This window comes from Choloepus didactylus, chromosome X (assembly GCF_015220235.1).
Source record: "Choloepus didactylus isolate mChoDid1 chromosome X, mChoDid1.pri, whole genome shotgun sequence".
NCBI lineage: Eukaryota > Metazoa > Chordata > Mammalia > Pilosa > Megalonychidae > Choloepus > Choloepus didactylus.
In genome coordinates, this window is record NC_051334.1 from 84,717,020 (window position 1) to 84,737,844 (window position 20,825).

The window sequence follows — 20,825 nt, forward strand, 5'->3', positions numbered from 1 at the left end:
TTCCCAGCCTGCTGTAAGGATGGCTGTATGGGGCATGTTAATTTCTGCCTTTTCACACAGCTCCACCTTCCCAGCTCTGGGAAAATTAGCTGTGGGTGCATGAAAGGCTATTGTCCACACCTGATATTGTGGTGTGCTTGTGTTCCTGGGAACACTTCCTGTCACATTGGGTTTTTTGGATGGCTCTGGGCTGTGGCTCTGGCACCAAGCAGGAGCATTCCCAGCCCACTGGGAAGATGGCTGCAAGGGGTGTGGTTTTTTACCCTTTTTGGCTCACGTCTGCCTGCCTCACTCTGAGACAATTGGCAGCAGGTGTGCAAAAGGCTATTCTTCCATGCCAGATACTGAGGTGTTAGCAGTCTGTTCCTGCCATGCTTCACTGTGTGGTTCTCACTGTTGTATCTGCAGCTGCTTTTGGGTTTTTTTAAAAAGAACTAGTCTGCCTCCAGATGCCAACCCTGTTTCCCCACACTGCAGCATGACTGCCAGATATTCAGCAGTTTACTCACTTGTTTCAGAATGCAGACTCCCAGTTTCACCAAGTGCACAGACCCTGTGGATTTAGCAGACCTTGTCCAGCTGGTGCATCACTGGAACTGGTGTTCTGTGTCACTTTATGGCTTTTATCTAGTATTTTTCATGGATGCCTTTTTTTGCCCTGTCTTTCCTAGTCTCCATCTTAGCTTCTCTCTCCATTGTATTTTATTTTTTAAATTCAGTTCTATTGAAATATGTTCACATACCATACAATCATCCATGGTATACAATCAACTGTTCACAGTATGATCATATAGTTATACATTCATCACCACAATCTATTTCTGAACATTTTCCTTACATCAGAAAGAATAAAAAATAAAAGTAAAAAGAGAACACTGAAACCATCCTCCCATCCCACCCTATTTGTCATTTAGTTTTTGTCCCCACTTTTCTACCCATCCATCCACACACTAGACAAAGGGAGTGTGATCCACAAGGCCTTCAAAATCACACTGTCACCCCTTGTAATCTACATTATTATACAATCATCTTCAGGAGTCCAGACTACTGGGTTGGAGTTTGGTAGTTTCAGGTATTTACTTCTAGCTATTCTAATACATTAAAACCTAAAAGGTGTTATCCATATAGTGCATAACAATGTTCACCAGAGTGACCTCTCGACTCCACTTGAAATCTCTCAGCAACTGAAAGTATTTCATCTCATTTTGCATCCCCCTTTTGGACAAGAAGATATTCTCAATCCCATGATGCTGGGTCCAGATTCATCCCCAGGAGTCATATCCTGTGTTGCCAGGGAGATTTATGCCCCTGGGAGTCATGTCCCACATGGGGGGAGAGCAGTGAATTCACCTGCCAAGGTGGCTCAGAGAGAGAGAGGGCCACATCTGAGCAACAAAGAGGTACTCAGGGGGAGACTCTTAGGCCCAATTACATGCAAGTTTAGCCTCTCCTTTGCAGTAACAAGCCCCACAAGGGTAAGTCCCATGATAGATGGCTCAGCACATCAAACCGCCAGTCCCAATGTTTGTGACATCAACACCAGTCCAGGTGAGGAAGTCCAAAACTTCTGCACCTTCCTCCAGCTCCTCAGGGTGGGGGGGAGGCTTTAATTATATTTTTTTATTCTCTGCCCAAATTACTTTGGGATGTGTCACTATTTCACTCTAACCTATACCAACCCACCGTATCTCACTTCCTATTCAAAGCTCAATGCAATCGTGGTGTTTGAACAAACTGGCTGTAGAGTTATACTGTTCAGAAAATATAGATCCTCCACCAAATAGACATCTCTTCCCTTGGTCTCACATGGAAGTTGATGTTTTAAAACACAGTCAGTTTTGACCTTTACCCTTTGGCCCAGTTTGCCCTAGTCTTAACCAGATCTGCTTCATTCATATCACTAATTGAAGTCTGGGATCTTTTTCAGCTTTTTTTTAAACAGTTGCTGTATGCACTAATACTGACATTCATATCTGCCAAACTGTAGCTCTGAGTTTCAGGTATCTCACAGATACGCATTGTTCCAGAGAGCAATCCGGTCATACACTAAGGGATCAGCATCTCAAAGTTTAGAGATAGGCATTACAATTCAGGAATAGAGTTGACTGCTGTAAGAGCTTACAATCTAGGGATCATTACAATAATCAAGTCCATGTTAGGTTATTTTCTAAGATTCAATTCTGAGTTTACACATTGTAGTTAGTCCGTATTGGTGAGGCATTATAGTGCCTCCCTTTATTTCTGGTGTACTTCACTTAAATACTGTGCACAGGATCCATTCACCTCATTGTGTGTCTCACAGCTTCACTCCTTCTTGTAGTTGCTCAATATTCCATTGTGTGCATATGCCACAGTTCACCATTCTGTTCCTCAGTCTATCTACTCTTAGATCACCTCCACCCATTGCAAATCATGATTGCTGCCTCCATGAACACCAGGTGGCTCTCAGATCTTCAAATGACATACCCCATAATGAGGTTTCAGGACCTTATGGTCCCCACATACTTAACTTGTTGTGGAACCACCACACTGACCTTCAGAAAGGGTACACCATTCTACCTGCTCATCAATAGTAGATAGGTACATCCCTCTCACCATGTTTTCTCCAACACTTTTACTCCTATATATTTTTTTTTCTACAATTTTATAGAGTTATATTCACATCCCATACATTCATCCACAGTGCACAATCAGTTGTTCATGGTATCATCATAAAGTTGTACATTTTATCACCACAATCAGCACTTGAACATATTGATTACTACAAGAAAATTGTTTTTTTTCTTTTCAGCAATAATAAAAAACATGATAAAAAGAAAAATAACATGTCATACAATAAAATATAACAGTAAGGACTTAGCATTGGCATGTTGCCTTTGTTACATTTAATGGAGGTATATTACAATGTTACTGTTGACCATAGACTCCAGTTTGCTTTGATTATGTTTTTTCACAAATACCATCCCTTTTTCAGCACTCTAAATGGTTGACATTCATTTGCTCTTGCACATGCAAAAACATTTTTATATTTGTATATTTAGTAACAGTCATTGGCCACTCCAGTTTTTGCCAAGTTATACAGTCCCAGTCTTTATCATCTATCTTTACCTCTGGTGTAATACATTCTCCTATCCCGCCTCTTTCAGCTTTGCTCACAGACATCTTTGATTGGTGTACTTACAATACTGTGCTACCATCACACAGTACTACACTATCTATTTCTGGATCTATACAATCAATCCTGCTAAACATTCAGCATCAACCACCTGATCTCTACCTCTTTCTATCTCCTGGTCACCTGTGTTGTCAGGTTTTAACTTCCAAAGTTTGTTCATTAATGTCTGTTTGTATTAGTGAGACCATACAGAATCTGTCCTTTTGTTTCTGGCTAACTTCACTCAACATAATGTCCTCAAGGTTCATCCACATTATTATATGATCCATGTCTTTGTTCTGTCTTACAACTGCATAATATTCCATCATGTGTATATACCACAGTTTGTTTATCCACTCATCTGTTGATGGACATTTGGGCTGTTTCCATCTCTTGGCAATCATGAATAGTGCTGCAATAAACGTCGGTTTACAAATGTCTGTGTCTTAAGTTTCAGTTCCTCTGAGTATATACCTAGCAATGGAATAGCTGGGTCATATGGCAAATCTATATTTAGCTTCCTGAGGAACCTCCACACTGTCTTCCAGAGTGGTTGTACCATTCTACATTCCCACCAACAATGAATAAGTGTGCCTCTTTCTCCACATCCTCTCCAGCACTTATCATTTTCTGTTTTTTGGATAATGGCCATTCTGGTAGGTGTGAGATGATATCTCATTGTGCTTTTGATTTGCATTTCCCTAAAGGCCAGTGAACTTGAGCATTTTTTCATACGTTTTTGAGCCATTTGTATTTCCTCTTCAGAAAAACGTCTGTCCATGTCTTTTGCCCATTTTTTAATTGGATTGTTTGTCTTTCTGTTATTGAGTTGTAGGATTCCTTTATATATTTTGGATATTAAACCTTTATCTGTTATGTGGTTTCCAAATATCATCTCCCATTGTGTAGGTTGCCTTTTTACTTTTCTGACAAAGTCCTTTGATGTACAAAAGTGTTTAATTTTGAGGAGATCCCATTTGTCTATTTGTTCTTTTGTTGCTCGTGCTTTGGGTGTGAGGTCTAAGAAACCACCTCCTTTCACAATATCTTTAAGATATTGCCTTATCTTTTCTTCTAAGAGTTTTATGGTCTTGGTGCTAATATTTAGGTCTTTGATCCATTTTGAGTTAATTTTTGTATAAAGTGTGAGATAGGCATCCTCTTTCATTCTTTTGGAAATGGATATCAGGTTCACCAAACACCATTTACTGAAGAGGCTGCTCTGTCCCGGTTGCTTTGGCTTGACTGCCTTATCACAGATCAGTTGTCCATAGATGCGAGGGTCTACTTCTGAACACTCAATTCGATTCCATTGGTCAGTATTTCTGTCCTTATGCCAGTACCATGCTGTTTTGAGCACTGTAGCTTTGTAATATGCTTCAAAGTTGGGTAGTGTGAGACCTCCCGCTTTGTTCCTCTTTATCAAGATATTTTTGGCTATTCAGGTCACCTTGCCCTTCCAAATAAATTTGTTTATTGGTTTTTCTATTTCTGTAAAGTAAGTTGTTGGGATTTGAATTGGTATTGCATTGAATCTGTAAATCAGTTTAGGTAAAATTGCCATCTTAACTACATTTAGCCTTCCAATCCATGAACATGGTATGTTCTTCCATTTTTTTAGGTCTTCTTCAATTCTTTTTAGCAGTTTCTTATAGTTTTTTGTGTAAAGGTCTTTTGTGACCTTGGTTAAGTTTATTCCTAAATACTTGATTCTTTTGGTTGCTATTGTAAATGGGATTTTTTTCTTGATTTCTTCCATTTTTGCATGTTACTTGTGTATAGGAACAGTACAGATTTTTGCATATTGATCTTGTAGCCTGCCACTTTGCTGTATTCATTGACTAGTTCTAGTAGCTTTGCTGTAGATTTTTCTGGATTTCCTACATATAGAATCATATCATCTGCAAATAGTGAAAGTTTTACTTCTTCCTCTCCAATTTGGATGACTTTCATTTCTTTTTCTTGCCTAATTGCTCTAGTTAGAACTTCCAGTAATATGTTGAATAACAAGGTGATAGTGGGCATCCCTGTCTTGTTCCTGATCTTAGAGGAAAAGCTTTCAGTCTCTCCCCATTGAGTGTGATGTTAGCTGTGGGTTTTTCATATATTGCCTTTATCCTATTGAAAAAGTTCCCTTCTATTCCTATCCTTTGAAGTGTTTTCATCAGGAGAGAATGTTGAATTTTGTCAAATGCCTTTTCTGCATTGATCGAGATGATCATGTGGTTCTTCTGCTTTGATTTATTGATGTGGTGTATTACATTAATTGACTTTCTTGTGTTGAACCAGTCTTGCATACCTGGAATAGATCCCACCTGGTTGTGGTGTATAATTCTTTTAATGTGTTGCTGGATTCGATTTGTGAGTATTTTGTTGAGGATTTTTGCACCTATATTCATTAAAGAAATTGGTCCATAATTTTCTTTTTTTGTAGTATCTTTGTCTGATTTTGATATTAGGGTAATGTTAGCTTCATAGAATGAGTTAGGTAGCTTTCCCTCTTCTTCAATTTTTTTTGAAGAGTTTGAGCAGGATTGGTACCAATTCTTTCTTGAATGCTTGGTAGAATTCACATGTGAAACCATCTGGTCCTGGGCTTTTCCTTTTTGGCAGCTTTTTGATGACTGACTCAATCTCTTTATTGTGATTGGTTTGTTGAGGTCATCTATTTCTTCTTGAGTCAATATTGGTTGTTTATGCTTCTCTAGGAAGTTGTCCATTTCATCTAAGTTGTCTAGTTTATTAGCATATAGTTGCTCATAGTATCTTCTCATTATCTCCTTAATTTCTGCAGGGTCAGTAGTTATATTTTCTTTCCCATTTATGATTGCATTTATTTGCATCTGCTTTCTCTTTTTTTTTTTTTTTTTTTTTTTTTGTTGTTGTTGTTAGCCTAGCCAGTGGTCCATCAATTTTATTGATTTTCTCAAAGAACCAAGTTCTGGTTTTGCTGATTCTCTCTATTGTTTTCCCATTCTCCATTGTATTTTTATCTCTTCTATTGTGCCTTTCATTCCCATAAGTCCTGTTAATTTTTTGCATGCTTCTGATTTCTTCTTAATGCTCACATTGTGCCTCCTTTATATCCATCATCTCTTTTGCCACATTTTCCTTCATTTTGTTGAATTGATTTAGAAGATTTGTTTGAACTCCTGTATCACAACTGAAATTTTAGTTTGTTCTTTGACTGGGCCATATATTTGCATTTCTTAGTGTACTTGTGATTTTTTGCTGGCATCTGACTTTCTTGAATAGTTTATTCTGGAAATCATTTTCTCTGTTGTCTGTTTTACTTGCTGTTTGGCTTCATGTTATAATTCTTCTTTAACACTTGGTTTAACTTATTCTAGACCTCTAAAGTAGCTTGTTTTTAACTGATCATATTTTTTCACCTCTTATTTATCTGATTCTTGCCCTGCATATATGGAATGATTTTTGAGATTGCCCTATTTTTACAATTGTTTCATACACAAGAAAAACTTTCTCTTCCCTCTTCTTCCTCATGGAATGTTTATCTCTTCTCTTTGTATCTTATTTGCCTCTATATGTTTTTAATACTTTCATTATCTCTAGCTACTTTTACCTAGAGGGCTGATTCCAGGAGGAGAGCCTCCCAGAGAGAAACTATCCCAGTCATTTTTTTTTCCCAGACAAGACAGATCCAGGACTCAAGAAGGGGTGTAGATCAGCACCAAGGTTCTCTGTAAAGGAGACACAGAAGGCTGCTAATCTTTTCTGTGAAGTCTCCTGAATCTTGCTTTTCCTCTCCTGCCCAGCAGATGGCATTCAGAATCCAACTGCTCTCCCAAGGCCTAAAGTGATACTGTGTGTGCTAGTTTGGATGTATTATGTCCCCCCAAAATGCCATTATCTTTGATGCAGTCTTGTGTGGGCAGGAAATGTATTGGTGTTGACTGGGCTGGAGACTTTTGATTGGATGTTTCCAGGGAGATGATATCACTCAGCTGTGGGCAAGATCTTTCATTGGATAATTTCCATGGAGGTGTGGCCCTGCCCATTCAGCATGGGCCTTGATTAGTTTACTGGAGCACTATATAAGCTCAGACAGAAGCTGTGATCTTATACAGCCAAGAGGGACACTTTGAAGAATGCACAGGAGCTGACAGAGGAGCTGCAGGTGAGAGACAGTTTGAAGGTGGCTGTTGGAAGCAGATTCTTGCTCCAGAGAAGCTAAGAGAAGACAAACATACAAAGAGCGACTAAGAGTGACATTTCTGAGGAGCCGAAGCCTAGAGAGGAACATCCTGTGAGAAAGCCATTTTGAAGCAGATGCCAGTCATGTGGAGCAGATGCCAGCCACGTGCCTTCCCAGCTAACAGAGGTTTTCTGGACACCATTGGCCATCCTCCAGTGAAGGTACCTGATTGTTGATGTGTTACCTTGGACACTTTATGGTCTTCAGACTGTAACTGTGTAACCAAATAAGCCCCCTTTTATAAAAACCAGTCCATTTCTGGTGTTTTATATCCTGGCAGCATTAGCAAACTGAAACATTGTGCCTTTAATTCTTAGCTGACCCTACCCTTGCCGGGGGCATGGTTCAGACAGAGTTTGCAGGGAATTTGAGTTGAAACTGTTCCTGTTTTTGCAGCCCCCAGATTCTGAATTCTCTAAATAATGGCCACAACCTGCACTGGCCCTTGTTCTCCCACTTTTCTAGGGTAAAAGCCACCCTTCATCACCCTGTTCCCTCCTGCCAGAAAAGTCACAATAACTATCAAGTAGCCCACTCCCTCCACTGCCTGTGCATGGCTGTTACAAAGGCTGAGTGCTGCTTTTTGTGGGTAGAAACTTCTGCTGATATCCCAGCCTATGTGATCTAAATGATCTAAATTAGAGCTGCCACTTGTATGGGGCCCTGTCTTCCCTTGTCTTGGGATAGAGCCAACCTTCAGTGACCTGTTTCTGCTGGCTCTGAGGGGTTATGGTGCTTCTCATTAAATCCTGGTTCCTCCCTTTCCTGGGACAGGATTGAAATGGAAATTACCAACTGCTTTCTTTAATGGACTGCTTAAAGAATGTAGCTGTTCTCAGAGCTGGAGTACAGCACCCTGGGTTTGCGAGTCAAGAGGTGAATTCAGTGCCTGGCTCTCTCCCTTTTCTTGGGACAGAACTGTCCTTCAGCAAACTAAGCTCTGCCACCTCAAGAATCCTGTGCCTCTCCAACTGCTTTGTTTCCTCACCTGCTAGGAGTAGGTTTGAAACAGAACCTGCTGGTTTCTTTCTTTCTTGGGGTCATTGTAAATTTATCTGTGCTCAGAGATGGTATCCAGTAGGCCAAATTCATTAATCAAAACTGCAAATTGTTTCCTGGCCAAATACCTGTCCTCCTGATCCTAGGAGGGGGGCTTCTATTTCCCACCAGGGAATGACTCACATGTCAGCCTGCCATGCCAGGGGCACTGGCTTCCAAAGTGTGGAAGATTTATTCCCAGCTCTTTAATATGGTTCATCAGTCTCATTCTTCTGTTCATTCATGGCTGGTGTACAATGTGCTCCTGGTTCCTGGATCCACTAAAGAGTTGTTTAAGACAGTTCCTGGCTATTTACTAGCTGCCTTGGAGGACAGACTAAGTCCTAGAACTCCCTACACTTGATTTTGGGTCCACACCCCAACATGGACAGTTTTAATGGTCTTATATCAAGTTTGCTGATCCTTTCTTCTGCCTTGTCCAATATGCTGTTGAACCCATCTATTCAATTTTTCACACTAGTTATTGTAATTTTCAACTCCAGAATTTCCATTTGATTCTTATATTTATAATTTCTATCTTATTATTGAAATTCACATTTGTTCATATATTGTTTTCCTGATTTCCTTTAACTTTTGTCCATGTTTTCCTTTAGTTTATTAAGCTGATTCAAAAGAATTGATCTAAGATCTTTGATTTGTTATTCCAGAGACCTAGCCTCCTCTAGAATACTTCTATGAAATTCTTTTTCCCTGTGACTGGGCCATTCATTCTTGTTTCCTTGAATGTTTTGTAATTTTTTGTTGAGAACTGGACAATGATAATATTGTGTTGTGTTAACTCTGGCAATTTATTTCTCCCAATTCTCAGTACAGAAGACCAGGCATAAGAGAGAAAAAATTAAAGAAAAAAGAAAAACTAGGAAATAAAGAGAGAGAGTAAACAGAAAATAAGAAAAATAAATACTAACAAGCATAAAAAAACCATAAAACTTTAGCCTCTCCAAGTCTCTCAGTAAATGCCAGTAGGAAGCCAGAAGCTGGTGCCATTGAGGCTGATTCCAAGGCTGGCATCTACATTGGTTTCTCAGAAATCCACCAGAAGAAAAAACATTTTAAAAAAAGAAAGAAAAAAACCAACAACAACAGCAAAATGTTGCACTGGCTCTTTACATCCTAGCAATCCTGATAGGTGATGGTGTGAGGCCAGAAGCTGCTGTTGCTCAGAGTGCCAAAACCTTGGCTAACATCTTCACTGGTATCTTGGAAATCCACCAGATCAAGAGCCACTCACCCACAAAAGAAAGAGAATGTAGTAAAAAGAAGTTCACTGACTCTACATTCTAGTGGATGCTGGGGTGTGGCCAGAAGTTATTGCTGTATATTGGGCCAAAATCAAGGCCAGTATCCATGCTTGCTCCTCATGGGTCAACAAAAACAAGAAACACCCACACAGAGAATTTTAATAAACAACCAAAGACAGTTTACTGGCTTTTTATGTCCCAGTGGATACTGGTGGGAGGCTGGAAGCCACTGCTGCACAGAGGGCCAAACCATGCTGGTAACTTAGGGATTCCCCAGACAAATCTTGACCCTCAAACCACAACTTTTGGAGGACAAGATTTCCTCTGCTTACTCTGGGCCCAGCCAGCCACTCCCAGAATCTGGACTGCATTACTCAGCATCCATTATGTCAACAGCCACTGACTGCCACAGGCCAAGAAGTGGGGGCTGGTCACTAGTTCACCTTTATTTCTGTTTCTTCCCCTGCAATTTTATTGAGATATAGTCACAAACCATACAGTCATTTAAAGTGTACAATCAGTTGTTCACAGTATCATCATATAGTTGTATATTCATCACCACAATCAATTTTTGAACATTTTCATTACTCCAAAAAGTAATAAAAATAAAAATAAGAATAAAAAAAAAAGTAAAAAGAACACCCAAAACATCCTGTCCTTCCATCACTCCCTATTATTCTTTTATTTTTGTTCCCTCATTTTTCTACTCATCAATCCATACACTGGATAAAGGGAGTGTGAGCCACATGGTTTTCATAATCACACAGTCACACCGTATAAGCTATATAGTTGTTATACATCATCTTCAAGAATCAAGGCTACTTGATTGCAGTTCAACACTTTCAGGTATCTCCTTCTAGCTATTCCAATACACTAAAAACTAAAAAGGGATATCTATATAATGCACAAGAATAACCTCTAGAATGACCTCGACTCCATTTGAAATCTCTCAGCCACTGAAACTTTATTTTGTTTCATTTCTCTTCCCCCCTTTTGGTCAAGAAACCTTTCTCAATCTCACGATGCCAGATCCAGACTAATCTCCAGGACACTGGTTCACTTTTACATACAAAAACTGAACTCCCAGCAGCCTCTTGCTTAGACTGGCACTCCTGTAATTGTTCTAAATGTCCAATTTGGTTCCAAGGTCACCACCTGGTCAATTCCAATCTCATTTTCCAGCTTATTAAATTTTCTGCTGGAGAGAGAAATCTCTAAATTTCCCACCCTACTGTTTTGCTTTTGTGCTCTCCCCTCCCATCACTTTTTAACATTGAACACTTTTCAAGGATTGTTTCTATGCTGAGATTCCTGGTATTAAATAACCAAATTACTCTATTTATTTTTGCTATATGAATCACCATTTTTCCAGACTAAAAGTCCCAGGGTTATTTCTGCCTATCCCCCGTCTTTTATTCCCTCAGTGTTTCCTGCTAACATTTCATCATTATGATTCTCAAACCTTATCTAAAAGTACAATCCTCCTACATATGTAACCTATCTTTCATCCATGCTTTATTTTCCTCCTTAGCACTTAACACTATTTAACCTACTATACAATTTATCTATTTGTCTAGCCTTCTCTCCAGTCACAATGTAAGGTCTGAGGTGTTTGGGGATTACTATCTGTTTTATTCACTGACCTATCCTCAAGTACTTAAAACAGTGCTTGCATATATTAGTCACCCAATAAATATTTATTGAGTGATAAATAGCCTGGTGACTTGGCATATTGAGAACTAAGGCTCCCATCTTGTTTTTCTGCCATTCTCAATATGCAGCTTACAAATCATGGTCTAAGATATCTGCCTTGTATGTTACCATCACACCAAAATCCTAGGCAGCAGGAAGAAGAAATTGGAAAGTAAAGGCACAACCCAGAAGTTGTATACATCACTTCCACTGGGCAGAACCTGATCAAATGGTTATAACTAGATTCAGTGAAGGCTTGGAAATGTAAGTCTTTATTTGGTCAGCTTGCATCCATCTAAAACATCTATTACCACAAAAGAAGATGAGAACCAATATTGGGCAACTAGCAGGCTACAGCTTACATAGAACAAAAGGTTAAAATATCATATGTGGAAAATATGGCAGCATAAGAAGGTGCACAATTTTGTTCATCTTCTAGAGCAGCTAGTAAATAGCCAGGAACTGTATGTAACACTTGTTTGGGGGACTTCCATGACTCCAGTCTGAAATGGGTGGAAGGGCCAAGTTCATAGTGCAGAACTCTAAGTACAGTCTTCCAATCTGTGGAGGCAGGTGCCCCTACTCCACTAGCCCAGTAGGATGTTTTGAAATCACTTCTCCTTCCTCTTGGGAAAAAGAAGCAGTCTCTACTAGGAGCAAAGGAAGGTAGCTCAACCAAGCTTCAAATGTGGATTTAATTAACAAATTCAGACAGCTACATGCAAGCTCCAAGCACAGATAAACCTGGAGACAGCACAAAAGGAACCCAGAGGATTTTCTCCAGCAGAGATGGCAGGGCTGATGGAAGAAAAAAAACAGAGGCTTTTGAAGTTGGCTGAATACAGAATACTAGAAAAGGGCTGTGCCCCAAGAAAAGGGACACATAGAGCTAGATAACAACTCCAGCTCTTGATTGGTGAACAAGGGGGCTGAGGGCTAGCTCTGAAAGGTTTTTTTTTTAACTTTTTAGCACAAGGAAAGGAGCAGGCTTTTTCAGTTGTCAGCACTGACCCAGGCAAGGACCAACTTAAGGAATATTTTAGAGACAATTTAACTAGTCAGGTGAAGGACATAATTTGCTGAAGGGTGTATCTTCCCCAAGAAAGGGAGGGCAGGGCCTAGTACAAGTGGAAGAACTCATTCAGAGACTTCAGACCCCAGAGGCTGGAACAGAAAAATAGTTTAAGCTCACTCTCTGCCTCAGCCTCTCTCTCAACCATGCCCCTGGAAGGTTCAGGGTCTGCTGAGAATTAAAGGCACTGTACCATATTATGCCAGTGGGGAACTGTGGGCTGACAAGCACCACATGCTGGGCAGGATAGAAAAAGTACAGAATTCCTTGCTGTGTCTCATCCCCAGGGAATCTTGCTACTGATTACACCCTCTTCCTGAGTCCTGGGCCTGCCTTGTCTGGGAAAATCTAATTGGGATCAATCTTATCTGAGGAGACAGTCCTCAAAAAACTTGCATATAGGCAGGGTAAGAAACAGAATATCAAGAGCTGAAAAATTCTCATCAGTTAAACAGAAGCTATGCTAGAGATCTAGAATAAGCTGAACTGAATGTCAAAGAACAGCTAGAGAGAAAAAACAGCAAACAAAAATCCCTAGGTAAGAGAGCAAAAACGACCTCCAGAATAAACAAATGAAGGAAATCGGATGCCTAGACACCAGAAAAAAATCACAAGTCATACCAGGAAGCACAAAGATATGTACCAGTCAAAGAAACAAACTAACACTCCAAATGAGATATGGGAGTTGAAACAATTAACTAAAGATCTTCAAACAAATCTAAATCAAATCAACAAGGTGGAGGAAAATGTGGCAAAAGAGATGAAGGATATTGTGCAGGTTTGAAACTGTTATGGATCCCAGAAGTGCTATGTTCTTTTAACCCAATCTTCACGGGTGGAAAGTTTTGATTGGGTGCTACTGTGGAGATGTGACTCACCCAACTGAGGGTGACAACTTTGATGAAATTATTTCATGGATATGTGATCCAGCCTATTCAGGATGGGTCTTAATTAGATTACTGGAAGATCACTGGAGTCCTTTAAGAAAGCTCACATAAACATGAAGCTCAGTGAAGCTGACAGAGACATTTTGTAGAGAAGTTAAGATATGTAATCCAGAGTTTACCCCTGGGAGAAGCTAAGAGCCAACATAACCCAGACACTTGGAGACACTTGGAGATGCAGACAGAAAGATGTTTGGAGATGCTAAGCTAAGACATTAAGCCCAGAGTTAGCCCCATAGAACCTAATAGAGACTCCCCAGATGCTTAGAAAAGCCCTGGGAGAACAAGCAAGGAAGCACAGAGGCACAAAGAGAAGCTAAGAAAGACAGAAGCCCAGAGATATTTTGGATAAAGACATTTTGAAGCCAAAACCAAGGAGCAAAAGAGAAGCAGATGCCAACCATGTGCTTCCCCACCTGACAGAGGTGTTCCAGATACCATCAGCATTTCTTCAGGAAGGTATCCATTGTTGATGCCTTAGTTTGGACACTTTTATGGCCTTATAACAGTAAATTTGTAACCTAATAAATCCCCTTTATAAAAGCCAATCCATTTTTGGTATTTTGCATAATGGCAGCATTAACAAATTGGAACAGATTTTGATACCAGGAGTGGGGTGCTGCTGAGTTTGCAAATACCAAACATGTTGGAATGGCTTTTTAAATGGATAAGGGGAAGACTGTGGAAGAATTGTGAGGAAATTTATAGAAAATTCCTAGACTGTTTGAAGAGACTATTCATAGAAATATGGACTCTAAAGTTAATTCCAATGAGGCCTTAGACAGAAATGATTAATGCGTCATTGCAAACTGGAAGAAAGGTGATCTTGTTTTCAAGTGGCAGAGATTTTGTCAAAATTGAATCCTGCTGTCATATAGAAAGCAGAATTTGAAAGCAATGAGCTGGGATACTTAGCTGAAGAGATCTCCAAATTAAATATGGAAAATGCAACCTGGCTACTCCTTGCAGCTTCTAGTAAAATAAATGAGAAAAGAGATAAGCTGAGAACTGAACTCTTAGGTATAAAAAAGCAGAAACTGATGGTCCAGCAAATTCTGGGCTTCAAGAAAGTGAGACCCCAGAGGATAGTGCACCATGTGAGGATTTACCAAAACCTGGAACAAGCCAGCTATTTCAGTACAGGCCAGAATTGGAAATGGAGTTATTCAGAAAAGATTTGAGGAAAATCCTATTGCCTGACAGTTTTGGCTGCTGTATGCTGCATGCCAAGTCAACATTTTTTTTCTGAGATCTGTATAAATGGAAGCACTGTCTGTCTGGACTGGAGGGGATGGAGAAAGGACAAATTGAGATAAGTAGGGTTTCAAAGGCAAAACAATGGAAGCTAGGGTCTGGAGCCAAGAAATCTCAGGCCAGGAGAGTGGACCTATTTATGCACATGTAAAAGGGGAGTTTGCCCTGGAGGCAGAGGGAAGGCCTTACACCTCAATGCTCAAGAAGGGTACGGGCATCCCAGGCCTCAGAGAGGTTGCAGCACATTCCCAGGAGATTGGAAAGAGTCTGGCAACCACCCCATTGTTCAGAAAGGGGAGAGACTTAACCCCAAAGTTGCAGAGTCTGGGCAGTGTCCCAATGCTTGAAGAGGGTGGGACAGAGAAGAAGGTCTCCCCAATGTGTGGATATGTTGCTGAAATTGCCCCAGCATTTGGAGAGAAAAAGACTGCTGCATAAGCCTTTGGAAATGGTGGAGCTGACACTCTCTTAAGCCCCAAGGGTAAAACAATTCTATAAGTGACTCTCAGATTTGAATCTAATGGGGTTTGCCCTGTGGGTTTTTGGAACTGTTTCAGTCCCATGAACCCTGTTTTACTTTCAATTTCTCCCTATGGCAATAGGAATGTTTATCCTATGACTGTCCTTCCTTTCTATATTGGCTGCAGATAACTTGTTCTGAGTTTCACAGGTCCACAGCCAGAGGAAAATGTTGCCTTAAGGCAAACCATGCCTGTAACTGATTTTGATAAGACCTTGTATTTCTCTATATTGTGATGGAATGAATGTATTTTTGAATTTGAAAAGAACATGTCTTTCTGGGGTCCCAGAGGTGGAATGTGCCAGTTTAAAACTGTTATGGACCACAGAAGAGTCATGATCTTTTACTCCAATCATGTTGGGTGGAACCTTTTGATTGAGTGTTTTCATGGAGACATGACCCACCCAACTGTGGGTGAGAACTTTGATTAAATTGTTTTCATGGAAATGCAATCTTGCCCATTCCAAGTGGGTCTTAATTAGACCACTGGAGTCCTATAAGAGAGCTGAGAGAAACAAGGAGCTCAGTGAAGCTGAGAGAGACATTTTGGAGAGAAGCTAAGATATGTAATCCAGGGTTTGCCCTGGGAGAAGCTAAGAGCTGACACAGTCCCAGATGCTTTGAGATGCTTGGACATGCAGACAGAAAGACATTTGGAAATACTAAGCTAAGAGAAGAAGCTGAGAGTTTGCCCTGGAAAAGATAAAAAAAAGGACCCCAGATGCTTAGAGAAATACCCTGGGAGAACAAGCAAGGATGCAGAGAGGCTAAGAGAGAGAAGCTAGGAGAGACAAAAGCTCAGAGACATTTTGGAGAAAGCCATTTTGATGCAAGTACCCAGGAGCAAAGGACCAGAAGATGCCAGCCACATGCCTTCCCAATTGACAGAGGTGTTCCAGAAACCAACAGCCTTTCTTCAGTGAATGTATCCTCTTGTTGATTCCCTAGCTTGGGTGCTTTTTATGGCCCTAGAACTGTAAATGTGTAACCCAATAAATCCCCTTTATAAAAACCAATTGATTTCTTTTTTTTTGTAAAACAGCAGCATTAACAAACTGGCGCAGATAAAAAGAAGACACTGAGTGACAATACAGAAGAACTAGAAAACTTGAAAATACAAATGCAGAAATTATTAGATTAAAGGGCCCAAGAAGAGATTAAAAACACAATGGAGACATACAACAGCAGATTTGAAGAGGCAGAAGAAAGGACTAGTGAACTAGAGAACATAGCATCTGAAATCCTACATGCAAAAGAAAAGATAGGGAAAAGAATGGAAAAATATGAACAGAGTCTCAGGGATTTGAATGACAACAAGAAGTGCACAAATATACATGTTATGGATGCCCCAAAAGAGAAGAGAAGGGAAAAGAACAGAAAGAATAATGGAGGAAATAATCAATGAAAATTTACAATCTTTTATGAGAGACAAAATAACAGACCCCAGAAGCAGAGCATACCACAAACAGACAGAATAGACTTACTACATGCCACTTACTAATCAAATTATCAATGTAAAAGACAGAGAGAATTCTGAAAGCAGCAATAGAAAAGTGATCCATAACATACAAGGGAAACTCAATAAGACTATGTGTGGACTTCTCAGCAGAAACTGTGGAGGTGAGAAGGTAGTGGTATGACATTTAAAATACAGACAGAGAAAACGGCCTAACAAGAATTCTATATCTGGCCAAACTGTCCTTCAAAAATGAGGGAGACTTTAAAATATTTTCAGACAAACAGGCACTGAAAGACTTTGTGAATGAGAGACTGGCTCTACAAGAAATTCTAAAGGAGGTGCTACAGGCAGGAAAAGTTAAGAGAGAGAGATTTGGAGAAAAGTGTAAAAATGAAGATTATCGGTAATGGTAAAAAGAGAGGAAAAATAAGATATGACATACAAAATACAAAAAAAAATTAGAAGAAATATAGCCTTTACAGCAATAACATTAAATAATGGATTAAACTCCCCAATCAAAAGACATAGACAGGCATCCATATGCTGTCTACAACAGACAAATTTTAGACAGAAGGACAAAAATGGGTTGAAAGTGAAAGGCTGGAAAAAGATATTCTCACAAACACCAACCAGAAACACGTGGGGGAAACTATACTAATATCAGGCAACTTGGTCTTCAAATGTAAAGCAATTAAAAGAGAGAAAGAAAGACACTATGTATTAATAAAATGGAAAGTTCATCAAGAAGTAATAACAAACATAAATATTTATGCAGAGAGCCCAAAATACATGAGTCAAACAATGACAACACCGAATAGAAAAGTAGACACCTCTACAAAAGCAGGAACCAGCAACTCAAGAAAAAACAGAACACCTCAACAAAGCAATCACAAGTAAAGAGATTGAATCAGTCGTCAAAAACTACCAAAAAAGAAAAGTCCAGGACCAGATTGCTCACATGTGAATTCTACCAAGCATTCAAGAAAGAATTAGTACCAATCCTTCCCAAACTCCTCAAAAAATTGAAGAGCAGGAAAAGCTATCTAACTCATTGTACAATGCCAACATCAACCCAATACCAAAGCCAGACAAAGATACTACAAGAAAAGGAAATTACAGAACAATCTCTTTATTGAATATAGATGCAAAAATCCTAAACAAAATAGATGCAATAGATTCCTGCAGAACATTAAAAGAATTATACACCATGACAAAATGGGTTTTATTCCAGGTATGAAAGGGTGATTCAACACAAGAAAATCAATTGATGTAATATACCAAATCAATAAATCAAAGGAGAAAACACACATGATCATCTCAATTGATGCAGAAAAGGCATTTGAGGAAATTCAACATCATTTCTCAATGAAAACACTTCAAAGTATAGGAATAGAAGGAAATTTCTTCAACATGAAAAAGGAAATATATGGAAAACCTACACCTAACATGATACTCAATGGGGAAAGATTAAACATTTACCTCTAAGACCAAGAAGAATAGAAGGATGCCCACTACTGCCATTGTTATTCAACATTATGCTGGAAGTTCTAGCTGGAGCAATCAGGCAAGAAAAAGAATAAAAAGGCATACAAATTGGAAAGGAATAAATAAAACATTCACTGTTTGCACATGACATAATCCCAAATGTTGAAAATCCTGAAAAACCTACAACAAAGCTTTTAGAGCTAATAAATGAGCACAGCAAAGTGGCAGGATACAAGATCAACAAGCAAAAATCAGCAGTGCTTCTATACACTTGTAAGGAGCAATCTGAGGAAGAAATCAAGAAAAAAGTTAAATTTATAATAACAGCCAAAGCAATCAAATATTTAGGAATAAATTTAACCAAGGGTATAAAAGACCTGTACACAGAAAACTACAAGAAATTGCTACGAGAAATCAAACAGAACCTAAATTAATGGAAGGCCATACCATGTTCATGGATTGGAAGACTAAATATAGTTAGGATGTCAATTCTACACATATATTGAATTATAGATTCAATGCAATACCAAATAAAATCCCAACAACTTACTTTGCAGAAATAGAAAAACCAATAATCAAATATTTTGGAAGGGCATGGTGCCCCAAATAGCTAAAAAGATCCCAAGAAAGAAAAATGATGTGGGTGGTCTCACACTACCTGACTTTAAATCATACCACAAAGTTACAGTGGTCAAAACAGCATGGTACTGACATCACCATATGTATAGTGACCAATGGATATGAATTTAGTGTTCATAAATAAACCCTCTCATCTATGGACAATTGATTTTTTATAAGGTAGTCAACCCAATGTAACTGGGACAGAGCAGCCTCTTCAATAAATGATGATTGGAGAACTCAATATTCATATGCAAAGAAAGAAAGAGGTCCCCTATCTCACACCTTATACAAAAATTAACTCAAAATGGATCAAAGATATAAATATTAGAGCTAAGACAATAAAACTATTAGAAGAAAATATAAAGGGAGGGGTATAGGATTCTTGTTGCTGTTTATCCTGTTCTATTTTTTATTCTTTATTATTTAATTTTTTCTCTTCTTTCTTTGCAGAAGAAATGGAAACATTCTCATATAGATTGTGGTGGTGAATACATAACTATGTGATTATAATGGAAGCTATTGATTGTTAACTTAGGATGAATTGTATGGTGTGTGAATAAATTGTTTAAAAATAAACAAAAATATAAGTGCTGGAGAAGATGTGGAGAAAGAGATATTTCTGTTCACTGTTGGTAGGCAATTAGAATGGTGCAACTCATCTGGAGGGCAGTGTGTTGGTTCCACAGGAGACTAAGTACAGGGCTTGCCATATGATTCTGCAACCCCATTATTTGGTGTATACCTAGAAGAACTGAAAGCAGGGACATGAATAGGCATTTGCACCCTGGTGTTTATGGTGGCAGTATTCACGATTTGCAATGGATGAAGGTGGCCTAAGGGGACATTGATGGGTGAATGGAATGGTGAACTGTGATGTGTACATACAATGGATTACTGAACAGATTCAAGAAGGAATGAAGTTGTGAGACATGCAACTAGGAGAATGAACCTGAAGGACATTATGTTGACTGACATAAGACAGAAACAAAAGGACAAATATTGTAAGTCCTCAGTAATATAAACTAACAATAATGAGCAAATGCTGAGAATTGAATCCAAGGGCATAGTTTGTCAGGGGACAGAACATGGGCAGAGGTTGGGCAATGATGATGCAGGAGTACAAAATGTTCAATAAGGCTTATTGTAAAGGTTCCTAGATTGTAAGCTCTTACAGCAGTCACATCATTCCTGAGTTTTAAATGTTATTTAAGAGATGTTTATTTGGTACAAAATTTATATTCTCTGTAGCACACTATCTAATTTAACCTGTATGGTCAGTTTATTTAAACAGTATAATTACATGAAATGTTGATTAAAGAATGAGATCTTGTAATTCCATACAGGTTAATGTAATATCTTGATAAAACCCAGAATATTTTGGGCAGAAAATAAAAAAAAAATATATGCAAATTCCCCTTGAGGGACTGGGGAAAAATGTGGAAATATTAAACTTCCCCACCTGGGGAATTGCTGATATTCTTGCAAGCATTAGGGAATCCCAATTTCAACAGTCAAGCCCTCAATCTTGGGGCTTTACCTTATGAAACTTATTCCTGCAAAGGAGAAGGTAAGCCTCCTTATAATTATGCCTAATAGTCACCCCCAGAGAACTCTTTTGTTGCTCAGCTGTGGCCTCTCTCTCAGCCAACTCTGCAAATAAACTCATTACCCTCCACCCTATGTGGGACATGACTCCCAGGGGTGTAAATCTCCCTGGCAACATGGGATATGACTCCCAGGGATGAGCCTGGCCCTGGCATTGTGGGATTGAGAATTCCTTCTTGACTAAAAGTGGGAAAGAAATGAAACAAAATAAAGTCAGTGACTAAGAGATTTCAAATAGAGTTGAGAGGTCATTCTGGGGGTTATTCTTTTTCCTTATATAGATATTTCTTTTTAGTTTCTACATATTATAAGGGCTATAAGGAAATGCCTGAATCTGTTGAAATGTAACCCAGTAGACTTGCTTTTTGATATAGTTGTATAACTATATAGCTGTTACTGTGTGACCATGTGGTTGTGAAAACTTTGCAACTGACAACCCCTTTATCCAATATATAGGCAGACAATAATAAAATAAAGACAAAAACTTATAAATAATAGGGGAG